This window comes from Diadema setosum, chromosome 18 (assembly GCF_964275005.1).
Source record: "Diadema setosum chromosome 18, eeDiaSeto1, whole genome shotgun sequence".
Lineage (NCBI taxonomy): Eukaryota > Metazoa > Echinodermata > Echinoidea > Diadematoida > Diadematidae > Diadema > Diadema setosum.
Window position 1 is genome coordinate 10,922,830 of NC_092702.1, and position 8,633 is coordinate 10,931,462.

Genomic DNA, 8,633 nt, shown 5'->3' on the forward strand with positions numbered 1-8,633 from the left:
TATAAACCATGTTGAGGGCCTTTTTGGGGGGTGGGGTGGGGCTCATTCCAGTGTTTGGGTAAGGCCCGATCTTTAATATAAAAAAGTAAAAAAAAAAAAAAAAAAAGAAAAGCTTCTGTATCAAATATATGCTTTTTTACTTGTATGTTACTCTGCAATTGTACTAACGTGAATGATGATGGTACATGTGTAATAATATCTGATCCTTAGATGTCCTTGAAAGCCTTTCTGATCCGAGAAAAAAAAAATGTCTCCATAAAAACCTAAGAAGGTTTAAGATTGCATTACAATGTTCAGAATACATGAAAACACATAAATAGACAGCAAAACAGACAAAATTGTATAAAAATCGAAATAATACCTTTACTTTGGTGCAATACACTATGTCAGCTTTGATGGCCTGCAATCTTTAATTTTTTGAGTGATTGATCTAAATTTTGTCTTAAACTTTCTATAGCAAGGTTGGTGCCAAGTTTCAAGCTTCTACCTCTATTTGAAATATATTTTTTGCTTCATCTCATCTGCTTCAGAACAATCTACTTTAAAATAATAGCGATCAGCGTCACCTCAGCTACCAATTGGTGAAAAGTTAGCGCCAGTAAATAAAAGGAGGGAATCGTGGGCGATTCGGATGAGGTTTGGATCTGATTTATTGCCGTGGCCGAGACGACTACGGCAGGCCAATTGTGCACAAACGTAGATTACTACATGGATACATTGTATATAACACAACCAATACTGGTTACTTAATCATTACTTTCCATTAGCAATCAATCATGTTTATACAACCTCAAAATTTGCCTCTGTTACAAACACTCTAAAAAAACTGAAACTAATCACTAAGTAAAACCACAACTGAACAGTTAGCATATCACCCATCACTGTGATAACAATCACTATACTGTAGTTAATAACAAAACTCTATCGCTGTCAACAAACAACTGATAACCTTAGGCATAAACACATTGATCATACAAACTATCAATGTCCAACAAAAATCTTACCCATTTAACCTCTACATACAAGTATATCAACACACGAATGTAACTTGACTTGCTTTACGATTTTCACAAAAAAAAAAAAACACAGAATCATCATATTCATGTAAACTACACTGTATGTGCATCAAACTCCACTCAATTACCAACATCATATTGTTCCTAGATTTCTGAAAATAACTGAACACAAATCACATTTTACAACGATCCCATGCACTATTGTGTACTGTATCCCAATAACTGCTCTTCCCCCATTAATTAACTACGCTAACATAACACTAATAAAGCATAACAAAATTGAAAAAGCCCTAAACATGTATATATCATAATCAGATACATAAACTATACATGGTCATCTGAATAAAACATGAAATTCCTCACTAAGTTGAGCATGTACAATGTACCTAGTATACTTATAAAAACATAACTGTATGTGGATTATAACATTAAACCAGTGCAGACCTGGAAAACACTTTTGTTTTCATGAATCGATCCTGCTCAATAATAGTGAATAAACAATCCAGACAACCACACTATGTAAAAATACATACCAGTAAATATGTCTAAGCTGTACATACTATGTGCCAATCTTATGTGAAAAATTAACACAACTGTGCTAATAAGGGGTATGGGCATGATAACACTGCAAATCTGTAGTCACTGTGCTGGAAACAAATTACAATGTATACAGTCGTACGAGTCTAGTTTACCATGGACAGTAATCAGGTAGCAGGGAAGGTTGCCACCATTTATCAACATTAGTATAAAAAAAATAAAAAACAAAACAAACAAACTTATCAGAGTTGTGATATTCCATGCTTACAAAACAACATAGTAATAGATGTGTATACGACTGTACTATACAGTATATGTACCGGACAGGCGAACAGACAAATACAAAAGTGAACTGTCTTAAAAAAAAAATTATACATACCAGTACATTCCACTCCTATGAGATATTTGTATGTACTCGCGCAGACTGCAAAACAAAATTATTATCAGATAGTGTGTGATTCAAAATGAAACTCTGGTGAAATAATGAACATTAACATAACTAGAAGGCTTGTGCACTGCCATACACAGTCAACCGTATGTTGACATCAACCCTGACAAAAACCGTACATGTCCAGTCTATCTACATGTCTGGTTAAATACTGGTATAAAATGAAATACAGTGTAGTACATAGCTGCCATACTAGGAACAGTAAAAACAAAAGGGGCACCATATTGCTACCCGATAGCCAAAATGGTAATACACTCTACAAAAACACACATCGCATCCTTAATCCAAAGGCCAAAAAACCTTTACTTGAAAAAGATTCAGATCTAAAAAAAATCACAACAGAAACTGTAAGAAAAAAAACAGATTCACAAAATTATCAAAACATCAAATGATACCCAAAGAATTTCACAAGACGTAAGATTAACTATCGCAATGACAAAAATGTGGGTATACAAACTACAATACATACAGCTGATGCATGTGGAAAATGTGAATTACATCAACACACACATAACATTGTGCACCTATATACACACTACAAACATGGATACAGAATACAACTTAAATGACCAATTAACCTGGAGGAGATAGGGGCATGGGAGGACCACGGGTTATCGCTGATGGGCGGGAGGAGTCAGGGGGTGCTGAGGGATGGGGAATCCGGAGCACGCAGGGGAGTAGGACATCGATGATGCCTACATCAGCAAAGCCATGGGTAGGAGCTTGGGGATCATCAGATTAGTGTTCGGTGGGGATCATCTGGTAGAATGCACGCGAAACTCCATCATCGGGAGAGGGGGAGGGATCTCCTTCGGACCACAAACAGGACAGGCAAGGGCCGTTGGGCCATGGTGGAGCCTTCCAGGTTGGGTGTGTGTCACGATCGGCGATGCCAACGTCATCCATAAGGGGGCGGAGGCGAACAGCATTGTTGTAGGCAGGAAAACCCTCTGGGTGGATCTTGGGGACCACGCTGAAGACCATCATGAACTGGTGTTCACTGTCTGGCGGCGTGCAAGAGGGAGAGGCATCAGCAGGAGTGAGGTAGTTGCCAGGAGGAGAACCTGTAGAAGATGGTATTTCACCCTGCACTGGCTGATGGGTGAATGTCGCGGTTGTCTCCTCAACACAGGCAGAACCATGGCTAGCACGATGTCGATCGATGCCAAATACACGCATGTCCATGTGGGTCGACGCCGTTGGCAGAGGGACATGGTCTGTGACAGGAAGAGCGTCCTCACCTGTCTGACTGGGAGGAAGCTTGCCAATTGTGCACAAACGTAGATTACTACATACATTGTATATAACACAACTAATACTGGCGTAGTTTGCAGGCACAAACCCTTGTTTGTTAAAGAAAAGTCTGCGTTTGCCAAGACTACTACACGCACCACTGGGTTCTAGGACTGCTCCCCCGGAGGACAACTCCCCCGGGGACTACTTCCACCTGACAACTCCCCCGGAGGACGTCTCCCCTGGAGGACTACTTCCCCGGAGGACTCCTCCCCCGGAGGACGTCTCCCCCGGAGGACTACTCCCCCGGAGGACCACTCCCCCGGAGGAGCACTCCCCCAGACGACAACTCCCCGGATGACCAATCCCCTGGTCGACCACCCCGGCCACCACTTTTCATGAAAGAATTCGATTTGAATACCTGTTCTGACGCTGATCTTTCAAGAGTGACCAAAAAAAAAAAAAAAGTTTGTGTGAACGTAGCTTAATTCATCTATTCATTTGTTCATTCATTCTTTTTTATAATGATAAAGGAGCTTCGGCTAAGTACGCGGAAATTTATTTCAGAAATAATGCAAAAATAAAGGTTCGGCATCATTATTCTGTAAAACTAAGGGGTCACCTCATCCCTTAATTCCCAAATTCCCGTCAGCTGTCTAATTAATGCGCTTTTAGCAATCATATCTTATTTCTTATCATTTACAGTCTGGAAAAATATAAATGCCATTAACAAAAACTGTCAACGTGAAAAAAATATATCACACAATAGGAACGTCACTGTAATGTTATATTTCTGAAATAAGTTTCTTCCTTCCTATTACATCTAGAGGAAGGTGATATAATATGTTCCACAAACCATGCGTTCTTTTGAAGACTTTTACAATGTAGGTTTGAATGTTATCGCATACTAGTATGTGTCTTTGTGTCTTTGAGACACCTTAGTAATGGGTAAACTTTCCTTCTATTATGATATTACGTTATGAATAACTGATGGCCGGCAAGAAACCAAAGTCAACAAAATAAAAATCATTGTGGGAGCGACGGAGTGAGCGAGTTTGAAAATTTTGGCATTTTTACAGTCCAAACTTGCTCGTTCTTGCTTTATTATATCCGAGATTATTGCACGTTGATATTCATTTCAAATTGGTGTAGAAAGAAAACACGAGCTCGGAGGAGGGGGGGGGGGGGCTAGACGTTCACCCGAGTATCACAGTCACCACATCTGACGCAATTTCCCTGTAAATTAAAGCCACTTTTCCATTCTTATAGGAGGAGCCCCCCCCCCCCCCCCCCTTGGGCCACATACCCAATAAAACTGACTTTGGGTTCCTATCCCATAAGAATGAGATTCCCACCAACCTGGGGTGAAATCTGCACACTGGTTCTGAAGAAGATGAAAATGGAATTCACCCCCTCCCCCCACTTTCACCCATCTTTATCGACCCCGTTTCCCAAGGGGATTCTCCTATAGGTATTGCCGTGAACGACATTATATTTTTTATCTATAAGGTATCTACATAAAACATAATCTTGACTGTAATTCTTTTGGGTCTAGAGAAAAAGATTTCATTTTAAGGGGGGTGGCTACCCCCGGCCCCCTGGGGACCACATGAAACACACAAACAACTTTGGGACCCCATCCCCTAAGGATGGTTCCCAGTAAGTTTGGTTGAAATCTGCCCACTGGTTTAAAGAAGAAGAAGAAAAATGTATTTTTCCCAATGCCCCCCCCCCCCCCCCGGAGCTCCAAGTGGGCTATCCAAGGTACTGCCATGACTTATATTCTTCACCAATAAATATATCCACATGGTAATATATTTTGACTGTAATGCTTTTGGGTCTGGAGCACAAATTTCTCCCTATTTTCCGGGGGGGGGGGGCACATGCACATCATGAACAACCTTTGGACCCCTACCTCCTAAGGATGATCACCACCAAGTTTGATTGAAATCCGGCCATTGGTTCTGAAGAAGAAAAAGAAAATGTATTTATCCCCCTTGGCCCCCACTCCATAATTTTCACCCCCTATAGGAGCCAAAAGGGGCCACATTGGCTCTTGCCATGAACAAACTATAATCTTCATATATTAAGGTAGAATCTACAAAAAACATCTACACTGTATTAGGCCTACCTCTTTTGGGTCCGGAGAAGATTTTTTAAAGTTTACCCCTTTTTCCCCCTTAAGATAGGGCCCTTCCCCTTGGCCCCCTGGGGCTACATGCTCCACATGAACGACTTTGGGTCCCTATACCCTCCCAGGATGATCCCCACACCAAGTTTTGTTGAAATCCGCCCACCGATTCTGGAGAAGAAGATGAAAAAGATTACGCACGACGGACGACGCACGATGGACGATGGACGACGGACAAAAAGCGATGGCAATAGTTCACTTGAGCCTTCGGCTCGGGTGAGTCAAAAATCATTCTGACGGGTGGGGGGGGGGGGCATTCGCCCCCTATGCACAGCCCCTCCCCAATGATGCCGCCATTGCTAGGCGCGCGTTTTAGCGGGAATAGCCGAAGACAGCCCTGACCAGTGGCGGCTCCATGTCATATTAATAAAAAATTGTGTGACTTGATAATTCAGAGTAACATAATCATATTTTTATATTTAGTTTGCTTTTTGTTTGTTTTCCATGTTCTAAAGCCGTTTTCCATGTTCAAACGTTATCAAATAAAATCGTGTTTAACAAAACTCGTTTTTCAATAAAGTTTTTTGAGTAAACTCGAATTATCCCATCTTTGGGGCTGAGAGATTTGTGCTGGCCGTGCGGGTGTGCTCTCCCAGCGCTGTTGGAAGATATTACCATTTTACACGTTCAAGTCTCTTCAGGAACAAAATATTCATATTTTTTCTGTCGATTATTTCTCCGACATTAAGAATTGTAAATGATGTTCAGACAAATTCACAGTCAATATAACAAACGAAAATTGCAAAATAACATTACTGACAGTGACACACAGGATAGTAACTATCATAAGAATCTAAGATAAAAATCATAACCACATCAAAAAGGTATTTCTATTTAAACACATTCCTTATCATAATCATGAATTGCAAAAAGAAAAAGAAAATCATCAAAGAAAGGACTTCTTAAATGAAATAAAATAATGAAGAAAAACAGGTATATGCTAAGGAATGAACTCCGTTTCTCCTCAAAAGCGTATTTCCGCCAATGTGTTTAACTCTTTATCATAGTAACTTTCAGTAATAAAATGGACCTGCGCTTCTACTTTTTTCGACATTACTTGTAGCGTGTAATTATAGTGGTTAAACTTTGTGCTGAGATTTCAAAAACTTTGCTATAAAGACGGACGTCTCTGAAAGGTAACGTCAATTTTAAGCAGGCTTTGATAGAACAATGTACACAGATGAATTGAGTTTTAATTTCAAGGACAAACAATCTCTGTTCAGTATAGGATTTTCCCCCGGGAGACGTCCCCGGGGCAGTTGTCAGGTGGGAGTTGTCCTCCGGGGGAGACGTCCTCCGGGGAGTGGTCCTCCGGGGGAGACGTCCTCCGGGGAGTGGTCCTCCGGGGGAGACGTCCTCCGGGGGAGCGGCCCTCCGGAGGAGTTGTCAGGTGGGAGTAGTCCCCGGGGGAGTAGTCCTCCGGGGGAGTTGTCCTGATACGGCACCACTGGCACTGGCGCCTGTAGCAGTGCCAGTGGTGCGTGTAGTAGTCTTGGCGTGTGCAGACTTTTGTACGACCAACTAGGTCTTGTCACAACTAAAGTGGTCATTTTACATAAAATGAGTTTTCAAGTTTGAGACATTATAACTCCTAAACCAAAAAAAGGTACTGACCCTTAATTTTCTCCAAATATTAATTATATGTCAAACAAAATTCTTGAAACGTTTCAAGATAATCCTTCAGTCTATCTCTGATTTACACTGAATCAAGCATTTTCATGATTTTCCTTTTTTCCGAAAAATATCAAAAAATGAGTTTTTTCCTTAAAATCTCGATCCAGTTATCACAATAACCCACAAAAATGGTATCAACTTGTAAGAAATTTTATTCTCTTTCATAATGACATCAAATTTGTTGAAATCTGATGTTTCTATCAAATTCTATCTTTCAAATAGCAAATTCAGTAAATATGGCGGCCATCTTGGACGCTATCTTGGATTTGGAGGCTTTCGCAACAAATTTTTTGAGGTAGACCAGTGGAATGTTGTTTGTTACAATTAAAACTTGAAAATAAGCATTGTCTACTTAGTTTGTAGAGAGAGTGGAACTCGGCCTCTGTTTTTAGCTTTCGGCCCCCCGGTTATAGACGCATAATAATCTTCCTTCAATGTGAACCTAAAGTTATTTACATGATTTCTGCATACACGATACTCCAATCTGCATTCAGGCTAATCAATCTGTCACGCTGATGTGACACTGGGTTCATTGTTGACCCAATATGTTTTCATCCCTCTTATTCTCCTTGTGACAACAGGGCATGTTTGTTACAAATTTCCAAGAATGTTTATTTCCATAGGTTCCATTGACTGTCTATAAAATTATGTCAAACTGTGTTTCAAAACAATTACATAATAATTGAGAATTTTGAAGTTCGATATTATTATCTTATGTATACTCTACTCTATAGCAGCAGCTGAGAATTGGGCGGAAGACCTTTTTTAATTTTTTATTTGTTTTCTTTTGTTGTTGTTGCTTGTTAGCTGGACAAACCCGTAAGTGGCACCAGAAATATTTTTTTCTGAGCTCCCCCACCCCTCCCCTTTACGGAATTCCTGGATCTGCCCCTGGATGAGTAACTACAAAGAGCATAGGCAACAACGAAAATCACCGTCACGGGTGCCCGTTATTATGTTGTAAATGTTTATTAACATGAATTTGAATTTTCTTATACCCCTTTCCCGCTGAAGAAAATCTTCCCCGGGGGCACCTGGGGGCACCCGGGGAACCCCGCAGTGTGAAAGGTCACTCGGTTGAAACCTAGGGGAAGCCTAGGTGAAACACCGATGAAATTTTGGGCAATTTTTACCCGAGAAGCGTCCTGGGTAAACACCGATAGTTCAACGGGAAATCACCCGGTGGTTCACCGAGAGCGCCCAGTGTGAAAGGTTGTCTCGGTGAAACACCGGGGAAAATATGCAGATTATGTCAAAGGTCATGTCTTGTTTCTGGTCATGCACACGTTTTCAGCTAGCTAGCGCGCACTCGACCTCCCAAATCCACACGTAAAGGGTACTAGTAATTCGTGTTTGTAAACATACACACGACACTACATAGTACATGTGTGTGTCGTTTCGTGTGCAATGTGGCGTTCACAGTGCGACAGCATTGTTTTCCATCATGCTGTGCATTGTATTGTTTAATTAGCACGCCGTGTATACAAAGCTGATATAGGTTTACAATGTACTTGATCGCTTTGATGCTTCCTCC